This window comes from Dama dama, chromosome X, assembly GCF_033118175.1.
Source record: "Dama dama isolate Ldn47 chromosome X, ASM3311817v1, whole genome shotgun sequence".
Taxonomy (NCBI): Eukaryota; Metazoa; Chordata; class Mammalia; order Artiodactyla; family Cervidae; genus Dama; species Dama dama.
In genome coordinates, this window is record NC_083714.1 from 160,736,099 (window position 1) to 160,760,673 (window position 24,575).

General features: G+C 45.2%; 1 protein-coding gene across 4 annotated transcripts in view; it reads right to left on the minus strand.

Annotated features, from left to right (window-relative positions):
• The window catches only part of LOC133052000 (MLV-related proviral Env polyprotein-like), a 107,091-nt gene extending 83,511 nt beyond the window's left edge, over positions 1 to 23,580 (minus strand). For all 4 annotated transcript variants that reach the window (XR_009691984.1, XR_009691985.1, XR_009691983.1 and 1 more), the window contains exons 1-2: positions 23,443 to 23,580; positions 12,590 to 12,708 (exon numbers count right to left, since the gene is read on the minus strand). The gene's annotated coding sequence lies outside the window, so the exon portion shown is untranslated. The remainder of the gene's footprint in view (positions 1 to 12,589; positions 12,709 to 23,442) is intronic.
• Positions 23,581 to 24,575: the final 995 nt, after the last annotated feature.

The window sequence follows — 24,575 nt, forward strand, 5'->3', positions numbered from 1 at the left end:
TGTGGCTGAATTATCCTGCCTCTTTCTCTGTACATAGAACCAATATCTCTTCCTCCACTAGTTAGCTAATGGAAGTCCCAGAGATGAAGAGAAAAATTTAATAAAAATGTCTTCTTTTAATTCTATTCTTAGTAGTTCCAATAGTGGAGAAAAACTTCCAATTCTCTCTGGGGCTTAAGAAAGGTTTGGCCTCCACTGACCTCATTTCCCCACCATATTTTCCTTCTGGGTTTTAGACAAGCAGAGTTGATACTTTACACCAAAACAAAAAACCCAATTTATTCGCCCTCTTTGTTCTAAGGACATTCAATGCATCTCCAGACAAGTTTAGAAAATTCATATATCCTTGAGGCACAGCTTCCACGAGAAAAATGAGGGTGATGGGTTTCTTTTTTAAGAGAGGAGGAAATAAGAGCCACCAAAATCATAAAATTAGGAAAATTACGCACATATATGTTACAATTCAGGCAGGGTGAATGAAAAGGCTGAATTCATGCACGCATTTCCAAGGTGGCTTTAGCAAGGAGGGAGAAAAGTCTTTCTCCTTCTGTACTCCTAGGTTCACAGCCGAGGTCTGAAACTCTTTGCTGCTGGGCTTTATGGATCGTCCTATGAACACTGAGAAATTACCTACAGACTAAATAGTCGTGGAAAGCCCAGAGCTAAGACGTGGGTGTCAGACAGTGTTCTCATAGTCTCAACTCACTCCAGGTAAAATCTGCATATGGTCCTTACGTATGAAGCGTTGAGGAAATGACTACGTCTCCATCACCACAACCACCACCCCTCAATCAGACCTGGTTGAGTGGTGGCTCAGACGGTAAAGAATCCACCTGCAATTCAGGAGACCCAGGTTTGATTCCTGGGTGGGGAAGATCCCCTGGAGAAGGCAATGGCAACCCACTCCAGTATGCTGGCCTGGAGAATCCCATGGATGGAGGAGTCTGGCGGGCTACAGTCCGCGGGGTCGCAAAGGATCAGAACACAACCGAAGTGACTTAACACGCACGCAAGATGATAGCTCAGGTTCCAGGCTTTGTCTCCAGACAAGGTATTCTTTCCCTCCTGAGTTCCCTCGGGGCTCACCAGCTCACCGTCGGGAGTGGCTGCAATCGCTGAAGACTGAGACATCATTTGCTTATTGATCCGGCAGGCAACATTCCATTTCTCACGTGTTATGTTACCACAGCAACAGAAACGAATGCAAAACCTACCTACGTCAGTTGGAAGGAGAATGGTCTCTGTCAATACTGGTGCTTCTCTGATGCACGCCTTGATACTGAGACAGACATTCAACTGGCCTGATCTCACACTCTTATCTTCCCATCTTCCCTGAGCAAGCCCAGCTCCCTGTATTTGCCCCTTCATTCCCAAACACCTCCCTTTACCAACATCCTCCCTACCCTAAGCCCAACCCCTTTGCTTAAATGTTTGCAGAGAAAAAGATGCATCACTTCAGACGCTATCTTAGTTTCCTTCATCAAGGTTAAGATGAAAACCTCACACTGCGTCACCCTCTCTCCTTCGCTGCTGTCCTTGAGGGTACCGCAACTGATAGATTCCACCACCCAATTTTATGCTGGTCTTCCAGGTGAATCACAACCCCGTAATTCCCTGGTCTGAACATCTCTCTCTTTACTCCTTCTGTCCTTTATTCATTCTGTCTCCTCCACACGTTTGGGAACACAGCAGAGACATCTGAGACAAATCCACAGGATCAATGGGGCTATGGATAAAGGCATGTGTCTCATTTCCACAGCAGACTTGTCCCCTGACTTAGAATATAATTCAAGCTACTCACCAGGATGCCCACGAACTCTCATAAAGTGGTACCCACTCCATCACTGGGGATAACCCGCGTGATCATCCTGGCTATGTCCCCTTCACCCACTGCATCTCAGAGAGAGGACTGCCCTTCCAGCAAAGCAAACAACTATAGCAGAACCAATAACTGTTTGTCAAATTGTTCTGCTTACCTACGAGGGGCTACGCTGGAAATCCTCACTGCTCCCAGCAATGCTCCTGCTCTTAAAAGATTCTTCTCTTATCATAACTTGGTCAAAGAGGAAATGGACACTCTATGCACCACCAATTCTAGAAGCCCTTGCCACCCAGCAGAGCATACTAGGGTACCAGAAGAGTTTTACTAAAGGCTATTTAATGGGTTTTCTCAGTTTACTGACAGAATCTTAAAGATATACAGTACTTACATGCTACTACGTATAAAATAGATAAGCAACAAGGTCCTATGGTATACAAAGTGAAAGTTGCTCAGTTGTGTCTGACTCTTTGCGACCCCATGTATTATACAGCCCACGGGATTCTCCATGCCAGGATACTGGAGTGGGTAGCCTGTCCCTTCTCCAGGGGATCTTCCCAACCCAGGGATTGGACCCAGGTCTCCCACATTGCAGGCGGATTCTTTACCAGCTGAGCCCCCAGGGAAGCCCCACTGTATAGCAAAGGGGACTATATTCAATCTACTGTAATAAACCATAAAGAAAAACAATATGAGAGATAATATATATATTCTTTACCATATGGGGCTTCCCTGGTGGCTCAGAGGTAAAGAAGCTGCCTGCAGCGTGGGAGCTTCAGGAGACATGGGTTCAATTCTTGGGTCAGAAGATCCCCTGGAGGAGGGCATGGCAACCCACTCCAGTATTCTTGCCTGGAGACTCCCATGGACAGAGGAGCGTGGTGGGCTACAGTTCATGAGGTTGCAAAGACTCGGACATGACTAAGGGACTTAGCATGCTTTGTATCATATATATAATAGGAATATATACCTACATATGTGTGCTCAGTCAATCAGTCGCTTACTGATACCCACTTGAAGTAAAAACATGCTGAAGTCAGAAACTGATGCTTTCAAAATTTTTCTTTCAACTGCCTGCCCAGTGATTCAGCAGCCATAAATCACGCTTTGGAGGTTTGACCCCTGTCTTTTCTCATTCTTCCTCCTTAGCCACACTTCTGAACTGTGGTGCTGGTAAAGACTCTTCAGAGTCCCTTGGACTGCAAGGGGATCCAACCAGTCCATCCGAAAGGAGATCAGTCCTCAATATTCACTGGAAGGACTGATGCTGAAGCTGAAACTCCAATCCTTTGGCCACCTGATGCGAAGAGCTGACTCATTGGAAAAGACCCTGATGCTGGGAAAGATTGAAGGCGGGAGGAGAAGGGGACGACAGAGGATGAGATGGTTGGATGGCATCACCGACTCAATGCACATGAACTTGGGCTAACTCTGGGAGATGGTGAAGGACACAGAAGCCTGGCGTGCTGCAGTCCACGCAGCTACAAAGAATTGGATGTGACTTAGTGACTGAACGACAACAAAGCCGTCTTAGTCATCCCTTACCCTTACACTGTAGTTAAGGAATTATTTAAATTCAAATCCACTGCTTTTTTTTCTTTTGCTTTTGCTAGTTTAGCTTATGGATGTTTAGTGATGAGGCTGCAGTGAGCTGAGTGTTACATTTGCTTTGTCCCGACTTCCCAATGAATAGCTGAAATGCAGCTAGAAGATTTTCCTCTGGCACGGTGCGTTTCAATCTGCCATGGTCTCGGGATCCAGATTTAATGTGAAGATGCTCCTGTAGGAACAGGGCAATCAAACTGTCTCCCAGGTTGGGATAGAAAAGGTTCTTACACTGCTACCTCGGTTCAAGAATTGCAAAGGAATAAATAAACAATAAATGGTTTTGTAGTGCCAAGAGGACCCACAGCCAGCAGACATGGGATATAATTCTTATCATACCAAACTCGAAGCAAAAGAACTCCCGTAGTGCAAAGCCTGTGGCTCTGGAGACATAGCAAGTTCCAAATACATCTCTCCTAAAATTTATCTCAGGCTACTTTGTAATATCTTAAGACAGCAGATTCACAGGTTGGAAGTGTCCTTGGGGGGAAAAAATATGATGTTGTAAATTACAACAGTTCCTAGATTTTTGTAAATTGAGTCTTATCTTGCTTTTATCTTGTGCTTGTGTTATGGAGGGTGCCGTCGCTTCTACAGCAGAAAATAAATTGCACCACTGAAAATCAGACTTTTCAGCAGCACAGTGATTAATTCGGAACTTCGAGGTTGAAGGGACTCCAGTCTAAGACCACAACTCCCAGCTCTAAGAGCAAACAAGATCGACGATCGCCTGTGCCTTAAAGCTTCCTCCCTCACACAACAAAGTGGGCTCTTCGGGGGTGAACATTTGGACCAAAATGGGACCAATTAGAAGCCACCTTCTGGCGCCAGGAGTTTGGACCTAAAAGGACCGCATCAAATATGAAACAGTTTCTGGAAATAGGAGACAGGCACCTGGCAGGTAAGAGGAAAAGAGACAAACTACCACACAAAAAAAAGAATGTGACAAATGGCCGTTTGTTAAAAGATAAAGCTTTTGGGAAAAGACAAAACTGTGAGTCTCGTGCAGATATAAAATGAATATGTATTAAAGACTTCCTTTTACTCCTACGATAGGAGAGAAGCAGGCAGATGTGACCATCTGTGGAAAGGAAAAACACCAACAATGCCCATGGAGTAAAGGCACTGAATTCCAAATGAAGCAATGCCTGCCCCGCTCCCCCCACTGGAAGATGGAAACTCTGCCTAACTACAGTCAGCTAGCCACAATTCAAAAAGAGATACCAACTATCTATAAGACAATCAGCCGTGCTGGAAATGAGACAGCCTCCAAGGTGCGTTGAAGGAAATGCGGAGATTTTTATGGAAGTACCTCTGGTATTCTGCCTTCAACACACAACTCCCCTATCTCTGTAGGGGTGCAAAGTCCCCCCTCCCCAAAAAATGTGTCTCTTTGGAAATGAGGATTAACTGTAGGGCGTTCCTGGTGGCTCAGGTGGTAAAGAATCTTGCCTGCCAATACAGGAGACCCAGTTTTGATCCTTGGGCCGGCAAGATCCCCTGGAGAAGGGCATGGCAACCCACTCCAGTGTTCTTGGCTGGAGACTCCCATGGACAGAGGAGCCTGGTGGGCTACAGTCCATGGGGTTGCTCGGAGTCAGACACAACTTACTATTATTTTAACATGTTTCAACCGGATGACTCAGTGGGTAAGGAATCTGCCTGCAATGCAGGAGACACAGGAGACACGAATTTGACCCCTGGGTCGGGAAGATCCCCTGGAGGAGGAAATGGCAACCTGCTCCAGTATTCTTGCCTGGAGAATCCCATGCACAGAGGAGCCTGGCGGGCTACAGTCCATGGGGTTGTAAAGAGTCGGATGATTAATTAATGCTTAGTAATTTCAAGAAACAGAAGACTTGGGAAGTTTTTCTTTTTATCTCCCCTTGGCTGCCTAAAGAATTTACACATAGGGCTTCTTTCTGGAACACACAGCTTCACCAGAGATGTCTGCAAAGACCATGGACCAGGTGTGGTGCAGGTAACCCAGCAGGATTTAAAGATCAGAGTCCACCGTGGGTCCCACAGTCTCCGCTGGCCCAGCACACACTCAATTCATCTGCTTTTCCATCTCCATGCCAACTGCTTGCCTCCCTTTTGAACCACCAGCCCACTCCCCCCAGCATCCTCTTTTGTCTTTAGCTGAAGATGGTATTCAAGGAGAAGGCTTCAGTCATTTTGGAAACCGACTCAGTTTTCCCAGGTCTCCCCCGGGTATACATGGGATTAAAATTTTATGTGCTTTTCTTCTGTCTTCAGTCAATTGAATTCTTACACCAACCTAGACAGCATATTAAAAAGCAGAGACATGACTTTGCCAACAAAGGTCCATCTAGTCAAGGCTATGGTTTTTCCAGTGGTCATGAATGGATGTGAGAGTTGGACTATAATGAAAGCTGAGTGCCGAAGAATTGATGCTTTTGAAATGTGGTGTTGGACAAGACTCTTGAGAGTCCCTGGGGACTGCAAGGAGATCCAACCAGTCCATCCTAAAGGAAATCAGTCCTGGGTATTCTTTGGAAGGACTGATGCTGAGGCTGAAACGCCAATCCTTTGGCCACCTGATGTGAAGAGCTGACTCACTGGAAAAGACCCTGATGCTGAGAAAGACTAAAGGCAGAAGGAGAAGGGGACGACAGAGGATGAGATGGTTGGATGGCATCACTGACTCGATGCGCATGAGTTTGAGTAAACTCCAGGAGCTGGTGATGGACAGGGAGGCCTGGTGTACTGCAGTCCATGGGGGTCGCAAAGAGTTGGACACGACTGAGCGACTGAACTGAACTGAAGGAACCAGCCAGAAGAACCCAGAAGAGCAGACGCAACTATCTTCCTCCCCGACACCCTTAATGCTACACGTTTTAATCTGATCGCTCATTCAGGGTCTACAGTGAATTTATATGCCATATACTATTTATACCATAAAGCCTGACTTAATTCCCTCAGCTAGGAGGTCATCATTTTGACTTCCTGCACACTCCCACAAACATACATCCACCATTCTCTGTAATACTTGTCACACTCTAATTTGAATTATGGGGTCTTATGTGTCTGTATTTGCCTTCCCTTGATCTACACCAGAGTCTCTAGCAATGGGTTTGCATAGACAGAATTTAATGAAGCTCTGTGAGATGAATGAATGGACATTGCTCATGCCTATTTGAAGTCCTCTGTCTCTCCCAGGGGTACTGGAGTTCTGAGGCATATTTTTACAGTCTTTACATCTGTAGCCATCAACGCCTGTTGGCATATCTTGTTGTTTCTTTTTGTTCAGTCATTAATTCGTGTCTGACTCTTTGCAACCCCATGGACTGTAGCCCACCAGCTCCTCTGTCCATAGGATTTCACAGGCAAGAATATTGGAGTGGGTTGCCATTTCTTACTCCAGGGGATCTTCCCTCTGTGGGCAAGACCTATTCCCAGCCACCAAGAGCGCTCATATGTGAACGCAAAACACACATACACAGACAATAAACACACACTGTCTTGAGAAGTTCTCCCCTCTTATCCCAACATATTAAGATGGGTCCATTAAACACGCTGGCACTGGGAGGTTTCACTCACTGGGCATTCCTCTTTTTTTTTGTTTAAGATTTTTTTTGATGCAGACCATTTATAAGCTCAGTTCAGTCCAGTCACTCAGTCATGTCCGACTCTTTGCGACCCCATGGACTGCAGCACACCAGGTCTCCCTGTCCATCACCAACTCCTGGGGCTTGCTCAAACTCTTATCCATTGAGTCGGTGATGCCATCCAACCATCTCATTCTCTGTCGTCCCCTTCTCCTCCTGCCTTCAATCTTTCCCAGCATCAGGGTCTTTTCAAATGAGTCAGCTCTTCGCATCAGGTGGCCAAAGGATTGGACTTTCAGCTTCAGCATCAGTCCTTCCAATGTACACCCAGGACTGATTTCCTTTAGGATGGACTGGTTGGATCTCCTTGCAGTCCCCATGGACTCTCAAGAGTCTTCTCCAACACTGCAGTTCAAAAGCATCAATTCTTCGGTACTCAGGTTTCTTTATAGTCCAACTCTCACATCCATACATGACCACTGGAAAAACCATAGCCTTGACTAGACAGACCTTTGTCAGCAAAATAATGTCTCTGTTTTTTAAAGTGCCGCCTAGGTTGGTCATAGCTTTTCTTACAAGGAGCAAGTGTCTTTGAATTTCACGGCTGCAGTTACCATCTGCAGTGATTTTGGAGCCCCCAAAAATAAAGTCTGTCACTGTTTCCACTGTGTCCACATCTATTTGCCATGAAGTGACGGGACCGGATGCCATGGTCTTAATTTTCTGAATGTTGAGTTTTAAGCCAGCTTTTTCACTCTCTCCTTTATAAACTCTTTATTGCATTGATTGCAATTCTGATTCTGTTTTATGTTTTGTGTGCTCCATTGCTCTGTCATGTCCTGTCAGGGAATGTCTGACGGGAGGATTCCTCCGTGCTGTCTCTCCTGAGTCCTTTGTCCCTCTTCAAGCGGAACAGCACGCTGCTCCCAGGGGCTGAGGTCATTGTGTGAGGCAGGCTTGGGTCTCCTTTAGTAAACATTCTCTTTAGGACAAAACTGCTTAGCCTTGCTCCCCTTTCTTGAGATATGGATTGTCTCCTGACCTTGTGACTAACATTACCCCTTGTTCCCTTGGTAATGGTTGCTGCATGTTTGGTTTTCTGATCGCTATCATTCCCGAAAGAAGTTTCTTGTACCACAGCCTATATATACTCATAGAAAAATTATTAAAGCACCTTTGCTCCATCAGAGCTTAGATCCCCGGGTCTTTTTTTGTCTCTCTCTCTCTTTTTCTCTCTTTTACTTTCTTATCGTCGACTACGTACCACCAGGTTCCGGTCCATTGAAGGACCCCAACAGTGTCCGACTCTTTCCAACCCCATGGCCTGTGGCCCACCAGGCTCCTCTGTCCGCGGAATTCTCCAGGCAAGAACACTGGAGTGGGTTGCCATCTCCTTCTCCAGGGAACCCAGGGATCCAGCCTCCATCTCTTGCGTCTCCTGCATTGACAGGCAAATTCTTCACCACTAGCGCCACCTGGGAAGCTTTTCTTTTCTTTCTTTTTTTTTTTTTGCTAAGAGGCATGTGGGATCTCCCCAACCAGGGATGGAACTGGCACCCCTTGCGATGGAAGCTGGACAAGAGAAACCATGGCAGTGAGAAGCCCGAGACCCACCACTAGAGAGGAACCCCTGCTTGCCGCAGCAAGAGAAAAGTCCACACTGCGTCCAAGACCCAGCACAGCCAAGAATAAATAAATGATAAAAATAAATCATTTTTTAATGGAAAGAAAAATAAAACTATTGGATGGGATAGTTGGCAGATCTATCAGTCACCTGCAATTTACAAAGAGATACAAAACGGCCCAAAGATATATGAATAGGCTAAGAGCCAGCGGTCTTTAATGTTGGGGAGGGGGGGATGAAGGTGGGGAGGAGAGCTGATGCATACTTTTTCACTAAAGTGCATTTTTTTATTTCCTCTCAAGATCAGGTGGGAAGCGGGAGGACGAGCTCATGCCTGTTTTCTAATATCTTTGCCCGAACTAGTCTCATTCCTCAAGAGACCCTGCTCCGAAGCCCCCCTCCTATTCTCCAAAGAAGTCTGTGGCATCCTTGAAATACATTCTGTTCACTCTGTCAAGCACGTGTAAGAGGATTTCTATTGTTTGTAAAACAAACGTGGCTTTGATAACATTCAAATTATCAGGAGAAAAAGAAAAAAAAAAAGAAAAAAACACCATAAAAGTTTGCTGATGAGACTCTAACCCTTTGTCTGCCCTTCCTTATCCAAAATCATTTTGTTTAAAGATGTCAGGCAGGGACTTCCCTGGTGGCCCAGTGGCTGAGACTCTGAGCTCCCAAGGCAAGGGGGGACCCAGGTTAGATCCCTGGTCAGGGAACTCAGATCCCACACACTTGCAATTAAGACAAAGCACAGACAAGTAAGTAAACAAATATTGTTTTTTTAAAAAAAGACCTAGGGTACCCTGAATAGACAGTCACCAAGGTCTACATACTTCCCAAGGACGTTGACACTGGTGTGTGGTCCAGAAACACATACAGAAAGGTGAATAGTCAAAAGAAGGCAATGGTCTTGGATGACCGTGATTGGAACAAGTGGTTGGCAGTTCATTGCATCATTGTCATTACCCAGGAATCCTTTCTTGAAAGGCAGAAGGTCTGGTAACAGGCGGCCAGTATCCCTACTGAGCAACATAGATTGCAGCTGAGTAAATACATCTGTTCTACCCCCACCTGGAGCTCCCATCCTGTCCACTGCATCCTTCACGGGTTCTCTGAAAGTGAAACTGTTGGTCGCTTAGTCGTGTCTGATTCTTCCGTGACCCCCAGGGACTGTAGCCTGCCAGGCTCCTCGGACCATGGGCTTCTCCAGGCAAGAATACTGGAGTGGGTTGCCATGCCCTTCTCCAGGGGAATCTTCCCGACCCAGGGATCGAACCTGGGTCTCCTGCACTGCAGGCAGATACGTTATCATCTGAGCCACCAGGGAAGCCCCTAAAGGTTCTGTACCTGGCCTCAAACCTTTAGAGATTCTCTCTCTGTCCGGTCCTGCCTGGATCTGGTCCCCAGTCACAGGATCTGGCCTGCAAGAAGACCCTCAGTCCCTCCATGATCACCTCCAAGGACTGAGGCTGCCCTGGGATAGGCCCCTTCAGGCCCAAATGTTACTCTTTAGTCTTTACGTCACCTGGAAATGACTGTGTCCACATAGGAGTTCTGCCACAGTTCCCCAGAAATCACTTTGCTTTGTGTTTGTACGAGCCCCAGCAAACTCCCCTGAGATAATTCACCAACCATCATCCAGACTCAGCCTTCCTAACAAACTCATCAGCGCTGTATGAAAAAAAAAATATTATTTAAATACTTGTTGACCGAACTATGCAAACAGACTTCTACAAAAGTCCCGCGTAAAATGCCGTTTCTCACCCTGCTGCCTAGAAAACACTTCCTTTCTCACGTTACGTTTCAAATTTTAAACATCCATGAATTCCACTTTGCTTTCTACAGCTCTTAATTTCTTCTCACTAATAATTCATAATCTTTCCAAGAATGATTTAGCTGCCTTTCTTCTTTTCTCGTACACAGAGCACATGAAAATTAACGACTAAAATAGATGAAATGGTCTCTTGTTAAGAAAATTATAAATGTTTAAGTCACCTGAATTTTTAAATATTTCCGTAATAATAAGGAGCTCAGGAGAGAACATTCAACACAAAAGTCTCTACTTTTGAGCTACGGTAAAAATTCTGGGACTTCACTGGTGTCTCAGGGGTAAAGAATCCACTTGCCAATGAAGGAGACACGGGTTCAATCCCTGATTCAGGAAGATGCAGACAACTAAGCTCATGTGTCATCACTACCAAGTCTGTGCTCCAGAGCCCAAGAGCTGCAAACAGTGAGCCCACACGTCCTAGAGCCCTGCTCCGCAACAAGAGAATCCAGGGCAATGAGAAGCCCATGCCGCAAAGAAGACCTAGCCACGGCCCAGAATAAATTAACTAAGTAATAAATTTAGAAAGTATTTGTTCGGTTTCCTAGACTCAGAGCTGGAAGCTTCTGTGGAGCCCTACACCAAGGTCACAGGACCAAAATCTCTGGAACTGATCAAGCCCCATAGCAACAGTTGCCATGAGCCTTCAGATCTATCTAAGCCCGTCCCCTGACCCCATATTAGGTAAAATACCCATGCTATTACCTACACTACAGGATCCTAACCAATCACCTAATGCCACCCACTCTTCCAATACGAATTTTCTGTTGAGGCTATAAAAACTGGCTACTAGCCCACGAAAGGAGTTGGCTCTCCCATGAGCCAGCCTCCTGTTCTAACAGGATCTTCCATGCTAATAAACTTGACTCTGCTCTCATTCTGCCTCATGCCTGGAAACTCTGTTCCAACCCACGCACAGACCATGACAGATTCCGGATAAATAAATACATGTATAGCCCTGGAAATTCTTTCTTTTCACTAGTTATGAGCCATTTCTTTTCAAATAAAGTTTAGTTTCAGGAGGATGAAGACAGACTAGAAGCTCACTAGGAATCATTATAATACTATGGGAAAGAAAAAAGTTCATTTATGGCAAAGAGAAAAGGTCTTTCAAATTTTTACTTACAAGGAAAGAGTTGCATTTTAAAAGTTTCCTTGTGAATCTGGATCAAAACATGTTTGTTTCCACAACTAGACTGATAATGATGAGAAAAAAAAAAAGATACCAACTACTTTCAGTACATAGTATTGATAGATGTATATTAGAATGGTTGGAAATATGTATTGAGAAATGGAATGAAAAAGTGTCTGACTCTTTGCAAACCCACGGACTGTAGGCTGTCAGGCACCTCTGTCCAAGGGATTCTCCAGGCAAGCATACTGGAGTGGGTTGCCATGCCCTCCTCCAGGGGATCAAAGCTGGGTCTCTTGCGTTGCAGGCATATTCTTTACCATCTGAGGCACTGTCAAACTTTGTGACAGTCACCAGCAACTGCAGCCACAAAAGATGGTGACCTGGTGTGCTGAAAGAGAACTTGGGAAGTGAAAACTCGGAAGAAGCTCAGAAAGTGGAAACACAGGATACGGGCCCCACATCGGGTTGCAGGGTAAAGTCAATTCTGACTCCAGGTTGGAACTATTTCCGTGACTTGCTTTTTTTTTTTTTGCTTTTGTTACTATAATCATACATTATGGCCAGCCTCGGAGAATCCTGCCTCTCTACCTGAGTGTTAATAAGCTAGAGTACTTTTGTTCAGGACCCTGTCCACCTGTGGATGGCTAGAGGAAGGAAGAAATTAGCCCACCTCCTGCCTGAGGCTGGCCATTCCAGGAGATATTTGTGAGACTGATTGCCTTTTTTGTTCCTCACCTCCCTCTGTCCTATAAAAGAACCTGGCATCCAGACCCCAGGAAGATGGTTATTTTGAGACATTAGTCTGCCATCTTCTCAATTTGCTGGCTCCCTGAATAAAGTCCTATTCCTTGCCTCAACACTTGTCTCTGATTCACTGCCCTGTCATGCAGGGGGCAGAGTGAGCTAAGACTCAGTCACAATAGCTGAAGTGCATATCAAAGGAATGATTTCAGTGAGCCCAGACTCTTGAATCTTCCCATACACAGAAAAGAGCAAACTTCCTTACCTTGGGGTATCTGGTTCTGCCCTTTGTTGCAAAACTTCTACATAATCCAGCTCCTCCTTTGCCTCCTTGGAGCAGTTCTCTCAGGGTCACTCAAGATGCTGCCTCCTGGGTTTGAAGTCCTAAAAAGTTCCCACCGAATAAAACAACTGTCAACTTTTAGGTGGCACATATTTTATTTTTAGTCAACAGTATCAGCAATGTTAAGTGTGCATGCCCATCTAGGCAACAAATCCATCCTAGGAAGGTAGGCAGACAAAGGTTCAAACAGATGTGCAAACATTCTCATCACAGTTTTAATTAGAACAGAAAAAGCAAAGTTTAGAAACATTCTAAATATTCATCAACTTGTTGTTGGTTCAGTCGCTAGGTCGTGTCCGACTCTTTGTGACCCCATGGACTGCAGCACACTAGGCTTCCCTGTCCTTCACTATCTCCCGGAGTTTGCTCAAACTCACGTCCATCGAGTCAGTGATGCCATCCAACCACCTCATCCTCAGCTGCCCCCTTCTCCTCCTGCCTTCAATCTTTCCCAGCATCAGCGTCTTTTCCAATGAGTCGGCACTTTGCATCATCAATAGGTCTAGCTGAACAAATGGCAGTACAGTTTATACAATTAAATACTAGTAATCTACTTAAAATGATAAGAGACAGGATGAACAGATAGATGGATAGATAAAAAGAAAGGAGGGAGGGAAGAAGGAAGGAATAAATCATCATTGATCTTATCATCCTTGATCTCTTCTTATAGGGGAAGAAAAGCAAATTCAATTTTTGTATTTATTAGCAGTGACCTTGATCATGGCACAAATCATGAGTCACATTTTTTAATGCCAGGATCAGCTCATTTCTACACTAATAACTGTCATCAGGACTTGGAGTTACGACGTTATCTATCATCCCTGAGAAACTCAAGGAAAAGGAAGATTTCTGTAGGTCTTTGGGGTCACCTGTATCTGATTCATCATCTGATAATGACAGGTTTTTCATTTAACTAACAGGTGGATAGGCTCTTGATGCAGGAGAAGGTGCATGAGGACACACCCTGCCCTCTCGTCTCTCACACCTGGCTTGGATCCAGCTCAGCAAATCAGTATTCCATGTAACCCAAGCGACAAGCCTGAAGAGAAGGATATCAGAGAAAACTCTCTCATCTCCTGGAACAAGGACTTGCGAATGTTGGTCTGTATTTCCATTTTACAAGCGATTCTACACAGGATGTAGAAGTTACAAACACGGGCCATTTGCCTGCCTGACGTTCTTGGAAATATCTTACTCCAAACTCTCTCCAGAGTGATTTTTTCCCCCCTCTCTTTTCTTTCACTGAACAGATGGATAGAAACATGAATTTTATCCTGTAATGTCAAATTGTGTTTGCCCAACATTTGCGAAACTTGCTGCCTGGGAAACTTGACCAGAAAATTTTGGAGTAAAACCAGACATGTGAACAGAACAAAATGGGCATCTCTCATTCTGCAATTCACACTTATAAACAAGTTATTATGCATTAAACTAAAACTGCCCAGGATCAAATTTTTTTTAAAAAAAATTTTAAGTGGAGATGTCTCATCTATAAAATCCTCTGCTCTCTTCCAGGATTCCTAATTTAGAGGAAGTACAAGCAATAAAAATACCCAAATCAGAAATTATTAGCTCTGTTATCACAGTAAAATTTCTCTAAGATGACCCCGAGTTAATAATCTTCTCAGGCTAATCAACAGAGACCATTCCTTCTGTAAAACTCTGACTAACTTCTTAACACACTAAACTCCTGTGGCTAGACTCTGGGTGATGTAAATATATAAATATATATTTGAGTATAAACACACAGATGTATACACATATTTGTTATTTATTTATTCATTTTTATACTTATAAATTGTTTTATGGGCTTCCCAGGTGGCACTGGTGGTCAAGAATCCAACAGGCCAGTGCAGGAGACATAAAAGATGCAGGATCGATCCCTGGGTCAGGAAGATCCCCTAGAGAAGGAAATGGCAACCCATTTCAGTTGCCTGGGAAATTCCATGGACAGAGGAGCCTGATGGGCTACAGTTTTTGGGTTTGCAGAGTCGGACGTGACTGTCTGAGCACACAAGCACACACATACATGTTGCTTTACATGTTATATAGTGCGGACTGTTAGTCGATTAGTCGTATCCAACTCTTTGTGACCCCATTGACTTTAGCCCACCAGGTTCCTCTGTCCATGGGATTCTCCAGGCAAGAATACTGGAGTGGGCTGCCATTCCCTTCTCCTACATGTTATATACAAATATATGAACAGTTAATAAATAATTATATATAGTTAGTTAGTTAGTTAGTTAGATGAACCCAAGCTTCCTTTTCCAGATTCCTTTTCCAGATTCCAAGATGGATCATTCCCAACAATCTGTCCAGAGCAATATTCCTATCCTGGTACCTCCATTGCCTAAGTGCCCTCCCTATTGGTGCAGAAAAGTGGTAGAAACTCATTTCCCACACCCTCCCCTCCCCGCCCCCCATCCACACTGACCTAACCTGACACCTAGTGATCAATCCCATTCCCCTTGGCACAGTGGAAAGAGAAACTGGATCACTTGGCCATAGAGGCAACATGACAAATTACGGATTTCCTGGAAATGTGTTTATATTAAGCTTCTTTTCTTTTTTAGCAAGAAATCAATATATTATCTATCTCTGTAAAGTTAAATATACTGTTTGCAGTATGCACACATTTGTTATACGATTCCTCATTTTTACTGACTATTGATTAACTGAACGATTATAAGTCTTGATCTCTTTAAATAAGAAATGGGTGAATGCATGAGAACTCTTCAGAAAATGGGGTAAGAACTACTTTAACTTTGTTTACACACTCCTGCTGGTCCATTAACTATAACAAAAATCCCAGATTTCTAATGAAAGTGAAAGTTGCTCAGTCGTGTCTGACTCTTTGCGACCCCATGGACTATACAGTCCATGGAATTCTCCAGGCCAGAATCCTGGAGTGGGTAGCCTTTCCCTTCTCCAGGGGATCTTCCCAACCCAGGGATCGAACCCAGGTCTCCCACATTGCAGGCGGATTCTTTACCAGCTGAGCCACAAGGGAAGCCCAAGACTACTGGAGTGGGTAGTCTATCCCTTCTCCAGGGGATCTTCCCAGCCCAGGAATCGAACTGGGGTACCTTTCTAGTAAAGGTTAGATTAAAGGCCAGTGGGTGTCCAGCAGTCCCTGCTGAGCTTCAGACGGATAGGTCCTTCCATCAAACCTAAAGTACAAAGGATACGCAGCCCCTGTGATCCCCACAAGGAGAGGGTGTGAACACGGTGGTGCAGGTTCCCAAACTCGAACACACTGTGACCCTGCCCCAGAGGCAGGCGGCTCTCCCACGGGGTGTGTTAGTAAATAAGGCAGGTGCAGGGGAATGCAGTGTGGAAAGTGTGCACAGAAATGTCTGTCCCTCAGTGGACACAGGGCTTCCCTGATGGCTCAGTTCGCCTGAGGTGTAGGAGACACAGGAGACGCAGGTTCGACCCCTGAGTCGGGAAGGTTCCCCTGGAGAAGGAAAATGGCAACCCACTCCAGCTCTTGCCTGGAGGATTCCATGGACAGAGGAGTCTGGAGGGCTACAGTCCATGGGGTCAGAGAGAGTCAGACACAACTAGAAGACTGGGCAACACGCAATGGAGATGGGCAGAGATGGGCAGATGTTCACATTTCTACACCTTGCTCAGTGGTTGAACCCTGAGTGTATTAGGTACAGTAGAAAACACTACTGAAATAGCAACATGGATATGCCTGGAGATGATCATACCAAGTGAAGTCAGACAAAGAAACTTCCATAGGATACCACATTTATGTGTAACCTAAAATATGACACAGATGAAGCCATCTAGGAAATACAGACTCACAGACATAGAGAACAGGCTTATGGTTACCAGAGAAGAGAGGAGGAGAGATAATGAGGAGGTTGGGGTTAACAGATACTATATACAAAATAGGTAACCAACATGGAACTAGTGCATAGCACAGCGGGCTATATCCACTATTCTATAATAATGTACAAAGGAAAAGAACCTGAAAAAGAATAGATATATATGTATAACTGAATCACTTTGCTCTAACACCTGAAACTAACACAATATTGCAAATCAACCATACTTCAATTAAAAAACAACCCTATTAAATTAAATTAGAGTATTTGTAGGTAATGAACTATAAATGCCATCAAATTTTGGAAAAATGTTGTGTTTAACTATGAACCAAGAAGTTTAAAACAACTCCCCCCCACCAAATAACATCTAACATTTTTTTTTCTAATTCAAAGAATCTGGATTCTTGAAAGAAAAGTCAATATTTCTGATGTCTAAAGAAATATTCAGGGACTTCCCTGGTGATCTAGTGATTAAGACTCTTCACTGTTGGACTTTCCTGGTGGTCCAGTGGTTAAGAATCCACCTGCCAAAGCAAGAACACGAGTTTGATCCCCGCTCCGGGAAGATCCCACATGTCTTGGGGCAACTAATAAGCCACAACTACTGAGCCCAGATGGCCTACAGCCAGTGCTCTGCAACAAGGCAAAGCCACCACAATGAGAAGCCCGTCAACCTCAAGTGGAGAAAGCCCACACACAGTAACCAAGACCCAGCTCACGCTAAATAAAGACTCCCCACTTCCACTGTAGCAGGCGCGGGTCTGATCCCAGGTTGGTAAACTGAGATCCTCCATGTCGCATGGTGCAGCAGAAAGAAAAAAGAAAAACTAGTATTTCAATCAGGCTGTATGTGCCCTTAAGCTTTAAAGTATTGATAAATACATTGAGAAGTGTCTTTCGTTGTCATATTATTTCTGAGTCAATCTGATGATGCTGCTGTTCAAACTATTCAATGGACTAATTCAGCGAAGACAAGCTCTCTTTGCCACACTACAGGCACCATTCCAGAATCGACTACTCTCCACCATCTATCCAGAAAAATATTCCTGGTACATCTGTGGGCTATTATCTTCAGGGGATGGAAAAGTGAAGGCGGGAGGAGAAGGGGACGACAGAGGATGAGATGGTTGGATGGCATCGCCAACTCGGTGGACATGAGTTTGGGTAAAGTCCGGGAGTTGGTGATGGACAGGGAGGCCTGGCGTGCTGCGGTCCATGGGGTCACAAAGAGTCGGACACGACTGAGTGACTGAACTGAACTGAACTGAAAAGGGACAGAAAACTCATTCTTTTTTCACCCTTGTTCACATTGATGTGACCTTTGTTGTTGCTGTTTAGTCACTCAGTCCTGTCTGACTCTGTTGGAGCGGGCCCACCTGGCTCCTCTGTCCATGGGATTCTCCAGGCAAGCATTCTGGAGTGGGTTGCCATTTCCTCCTCCAGGGGATCGTCCCAATCCAGGGACTGAACCCACTGCAGATGAATTCTTTACCACAGAGTCCCTGGGAAGTCCCCTGACCGAACCTTAGACCCACCAATAAATTCCATTCCCCTTAGCACATCGAACAGACAGATTCAATCACTTTCCTATCAGTGCAACACAACAGATTAAGGAGTTTCTAAAACTATCATCTTTGTATTAAGTACAGCTTCTCTTTTCTCTATTTAGCAGGAGATCAATAAGTAGCCAACTCCAAGGCTGTGTGGAGTGGGGCAAAATAACACACCTCAGTAATTCCAGACAGAAGCCTGGGATCTTAAGTTTCAGTTAAGCTCTTTACCTGTAGATGGCACGCACTGCTTGATTTGGAAAAGCCATTTCAGCTTGTCTATTTCTCCCTCTTTGCTGGGGCGGGGGTGATGAATACAAAAGCACTCCCCACTCGGAAGTGGAAATAACTGACCAAAGCAACATCTCTATGTGTTCTGTGACTGCCAAGGAGTCAGGAAACCTATCACTGTGGCGGGATCCTTGCGGGAAAGTGCATTTGCTCTCTGATTAGGGGAACACTGACCCAAGGTTACAGCTGCTACCAGCAGCTTTGCTCCTAAGATTCCGTTGTTCCCCATTGGAAATTACAACACAGAGAATGGGGTTTCGGGTGTTTGTGTGTGTGCAGCTTTATCTTAGCTGGCAATGGGCTCATCTGTTCATTAACAGGAATGTATGCACCTGCCAGTGTGGGAGATGCAGGAGACACGGGTGTGATCCCTGGGTCAGGAAGATCCCCTGGAGGAGGGCATGGCAACCCTCTCCAGGATTCTTGCCTAGAGAATCCCATGGAGAGAGGAGCCTGGAGGGCTATAGTCTGCTGCTGCTAAGTTGCCTCAGTCGTGTCCGACTCTGTATGACCCCATATATGGCAGCCCACCAGGATCTGCTGTCCCTGGGATTCTCCAGGCAAGAACACTAGAGTGGGTTGCCATTTCCTTCTCCAATGCAAGAAAGTGAAAAGTGAAAGTGAAGTCACTCATGTCTATGGAGTCACAAAGAGTTTGACATGACTGAGCATGAATGCAAACAAATTGGCAAGGAAAGAAGAAATGTTTTCTCACCTGAATTGAAAATTAAATTTTATATATATATATATATATATATATATATATATATATATATATATTTAAATATTTCACGTGTGTGGGTACTCAGTCATGTCCAACTCTTTGTGACCTCATTGACTGTAGCCCACCAGACTCCTCCATCCATGGGATTCTCCAGGCAAAAATACTGGAGTGGGCTGCCATCTCCTCCTCCAGGAGTTCTTCCTGACCCAGAGATTGAACTGGCATCTCCTCTGTCTCCTGCTTTGGCAGGCAGATTCTTTACCTCTAGTGCCACCTGGGAAGCATTTAAACAAATATAATCTATGTTGACCATAAATATTTTTATATATTTTGAGAAATAATTGGTAAATATATTTATAAAAATGTCTTTTATGTTAACCAAAATGAGTTTAGGGCTTCCCTTGTGGCTCAGCTGGTAAAGAATCTGCCTGAAATGCGGGAGATCTGGGTTCGATCCCTGGGTTGGGAAGAGTCCCCGGAGAAGGGAATGGCTACCCACTCCAGTGTTACGGCCTGGAGAATTCCATGGACTGTATATATAATCCATGGGGTCACAAAGAGTCTGGCACAGCTGAGTGACTTCCACGAAATGGGTTTAAAAGATGATGTACAAGACAAAGTGTCAGTTGTGTTTCTTGAACATATATACCCTCCCACGCATGGCTTTGAAGATCTTTGATACAATGGGCCCATCTTTGGACTTCCCTGGTGGCCCAGTGGTTAAGAATCCACCTGCCAATGCAGAGGATACGAGTCCTATCCTTGGTCCCTGGTTCGGGAAGATTTCACATGCCGCGGGGCAACTAAGCCCATGTACAACATGGCTTAGTTACAACTATTGAAGCCTGCATGCTCTTGAGCCCATGAACTGCAGCAAAGAGTAGTCCCCATTAACCACAACTAGCGAAAGCTCTCAAACAGCAAGACCCAGTGCAATCAAAAATAAATCAATGCATCAAAATGTCTCCTTCTTCCACTTTGAGCTCCATCTACGACTTCCCTCTGCTACTCCTGCTAAACCACTCTGGCCAATAAACGGGCAGGTTTAACTGAAATATTGGAGAAGGCAATAGCACCCCACTCCAGTACTCTTGCCTGGAAAATCCCACGGATGGAGGAGCCTGCTGGGGTCGCTGAGAGTCAGACATGACTGAGCGACTTCACTTTCACTTTTCACTTTCATGCATTGGAGAAGGAAATGGCAACCCACTCCAGTGTTCTTGCCTGGAGGATCCCAGGGATGGGGGAGCCTGGTGGGCTGCCATCTATGAGGTCGCACAGAGTCGGACATGGCTGATGCCACTTAGCAGCAGCAGCAGGCTCCTCTGCCCATGGGATTCTCCAGGCAAGAATACTGGAGTGGGTAGCCATTCCCTTCTCCGGGGGATCTTCCTGACCCAGGGATCAAACCCTGGTCTCCTCCATTGCAGGTAGATTCTTTACTATCTGAGCGACCAGGGAAGCCCCACCTGAAATACACATCAGATCGTGATAACTCTGCAATTGGCTTTCTCTATTATGGCAACCCACTCCAGTACTCTTGCCTAGAAAATTCTATGGATGGAGGAGCCTGGTGGGCTACAGTCTGTGGGGTCGCAAAGAGTTGGACACAACTGAGCGACTTTTCACATTCTCTCTAGATAGAATACTCCAACCAACCCAATAGATTACTATTGGACCCAATCTACTCTGGTTGACCAGATGTCCCTGGAAATAATGCCTCCTGGCAGGTAGTGACTGAATGTTATTTCACAGGGGAACCTTCAACTCCCATGCATTTTTGCTTTATCAAATCACAGACTCACCACGGAGATATTCCTCAAACTCTAGGCTCACAGTCCCACCCCATTGGTTTAATCCTTCAGGCAGCACTTTTACAGCCCCAGAGTTCAGCGAAATGCCTTGATGACAATGTCATAAATGAGGAGGGTAAGACAAAGCTACTTGCTGTTTAGTTGCTAAGAGACTCTGACTCTTTGTGACCCCATGGGCTGTAGCCCGCCAGGCTTCTTTGTCCATGGGATTTCTCAAGCAAGAATACTGGAGTGGGTTGCCATTTCCTTCTCCAGGGGATCTTCCCAAGCCAGGGATCAAATCCAGATCTCCCACATTGCAGACAGATTCTTTACCATCTGAGCCACCACGGAAGCCCAAGAATACTAGAGGGGGTAGCCTATCCCTTCTCCAAGGGATCTTCCCAATTCAGGGATTGAATCTGCGTCTCCTGCATTGCAGGCAGATTCTTTACCACTGGGCCACCAGGGAAGGACCAAAGCTATAGCTTCTTCAAATTCCAATCCTAGGAACTTCCCTGGCGGTACAGTGGCTAAGACTCTGTGCTCTCAATATAGGGGGCCAGGGTTCGATTCCTAGTCCAGGAACTAGATTCAACCTGCTGCAGCTAAGAGTTTGCATGTCACAAATAAAAGACCCCACATGAGGCAGCCACACTGGGTCCAGCCAAATAAATTAAAAACAGTCCAATCCAGGATTTCCCAACCATTGCACTTTCCAACGCCTTGATATCTGGGGCTGGACAATTCTTTGATATGGGGGGGGGGGGGGGGGGGTGGTTGTGGGCACTGTAGGATATTTAGCAATACCCGTGACCTCTACCCACTGGATGACCATACAACCACCTCTCTCCAGTTGTCAACATGTCTTCAGACCTTGCCAAAGAACAGCCCTAGAAGACCTGTGCACTTCATGTCTTCTGAACATTCACAGAGAACAATACACTGACAAAGGCTCTGAAAAATCCTATGATGAAGAAATAAGTCATTTCAATTGCATTTTCCAGTGGATTTAGCCGTTTGCATATCTCACCAACTGTGGTGCTGGAGAAGACTCTTGAAGAGTCCCTCGGACTGCAAGGAGATGAAAACAGTCAATCCTAAAGGAAATCAACTCTGATTATTCATTGGAAGGACTGATGCCGAAGCTGAAACTTCACTACTTTGGTCACCTGATGTGAAGAGCCAACTCACTGGAAAAGACCCTGATGCTGGGAAAGATTGAAGGCAAAAGAAGAGGGTGGCAGAGGATGAGATGGTTAGATAGCATCAGTGACTCAATGGACATGAATTAGAGCAAACTCCAAGAGACAGTGGAGGGCAGAAAAACCTGGTGTGCTGCATGCAGTCCATGGGGTTGCAAAGAGTCGGACATGACTTAGCGACTGAACACCAAACCTCACAAGGCTAACCTTGAACAGAAGAACATTAGAGAAACACTGTTCTATGAAATCTTCTTATTAACCCTATTTTAAGTACATGAGGCAAGCACCTGACCTAATTGAGGCACTTGTGAAAATACAGCACATAATCAAATGTCTATTTAAAAACCTTCAGTTATTTGCTTATGAATATGAATGGCCACCTAATAGACACATTTCTAATGGAGATTGGCACTCTAAAATTACTTCAATTAACCTAGGACTTATTACCTGCCAGTATATTTGTCTTCAAATAAATTTTTCTGGTAATATACAGTGTTCCAAAGGGAGCTCCTGTGCGTTGGTGATGTACTATATGTTCAATTATTTACCAAATTCATTGTAGTTCAGTTCAGTCGCTCAGTCGTGTCCGACTCTTTGCGACCCTGTGGACTGCAGCACGCCAGGCCTCCCTGTCCATCACCAACTCCTGGAGTTTGCTCAAACTCCTGTCCATCGAGTTGTTGATGCCATCCAACCATCTCATCCTCTGTCGCCCCCTTCTCCTCTTGAGTTCAGTCTTTCCCAGCATCAGGGTTACTAGCTGATAATTTTTATAGGTGAAATATTGAAAAGAGAATGAGCTTTAAAGCTAGCTATGTATCCAACGCATAAAACATCCCTCACAAACACAGTTGTGTTAGAAAAATTATGCAAGCCTTTTGAAATAAGAATGTTACTATTTAATAACCCAGAGAATTGTTGTGGGGCTTCCCCTTATGGCCCAGCTGGTAAAGAATCCACCAGCAATGCGGGAGACCTGGGTTCGATCCCTGGGATGGGGAGAATTGTTGCGCTATTATGGACACCAGTTCCAATGTGTGTGGGGCGTTCCCACAGTCATCAAGTAATTCTCGGACACAGGCTGGACGTCCTACAACACAACTCAATTCTGACACTATCTACCTGGAGATACAGTCAGATCCACAGGTTAAAGGTTCAGTCCTACAAGACAAGCGATTTAACACACACAGACACACACACACATATCTACAAGACTGCCCCAAACTCCGTAAACTTCAGAAGCCAATCGCAAGTCCAGAGTTTCACCGGTGATTCTGACCAACCGGCTCTGTATCAGAATTTCCCACAAACCCCACCCGGGGTTTGATTAATTTCCTAGAGCAGCTCACAGAACTCAGGAGAAAACTTTTACTTACTAGATTGCTGGCTCATTACGAAACATACAACTCAGAAACAGCCACCTGGGAGAGGTGCCCAGGGCAAGGTCTGAGAAGGGAGGACTCTTTGCAGGATGCCATTGTCCCCAAACGGCCACATGGTCTCCTACCCGGAAATTCCCCCAACCCCCTTCTTCCTTTTTTTTTTTTTTCTTTCCTGGAGGCTCTATTATGTAGGCACGATTGACAAGACCATTGACCACTGGGGTTTAAGTCAACGTCCCGCCCCCTTGCCCCTCCTTGGAGGTCGGAGGGGGATGGGACTGAAAGTTCAGACCCTAGGCGCTTCCGGGTTGGTTCCCATGGCAACCAGCCCCCAGCCTCCGGTGCATTGCAAAAGTCACCTCATTAACAAGAAAACTGCCTTGAGGGCTCTCCAGAGTTAGGAAATTCCAAGGGTCTTAGCTCTGTGGCAGGAATTGACAGCCAAAGACCCAGGCGTACATATCATCTTATAAATTCTAATATTAAAACGTGCTTCCGGGGCAATATGTAAATTCGTCTTTCACAATGGAGATGGTCATTAAGTGTTGATTTCTGTTCAAGACTCAATCTGACCACCTACTGAATGGGGAGAGTGAATTCTATTCTGAGATTTTTTTTTTTTTTTTTTACAAGTTTGTAGATTTTAAAAGCAGACATTTTTGGGGGTGGGGGGGCATGAGATGAATCGGGAGATTGGGATTAACATATATACACGGCTATGTATAAATCAGATAAGTAATGAGAACCTACTTCGTATCACAAGGAACTCTACTCCTTCCAGGGGGCGTCCAGGTGCTGCTAGGGGCAAAGAACCCGCCTGCCAGTGCAGGAAACCTAAGAGACACAGGTTCGATTCCTGGCTTGGGAAGATCCGCTGGAGGAGAGCATGGAAACCCACTCCAGTATTTTTGGCTGGAGAATCCCCATGGACAGAGGAGCCTGGTGGGCTACAGTTCATGGGGTTGTAAAGAGTCAGACATGACTGAAGCAATTTAGCATGCATGCATGCACTCTACCCAACACTCTGATGACCTACGTGGGAAGGAAACCTAAAAAACGCTGGATATTGGTATACATGTTGCACACACATCTATTTGTATACATTTGTATACATGCTGATTCCCTTT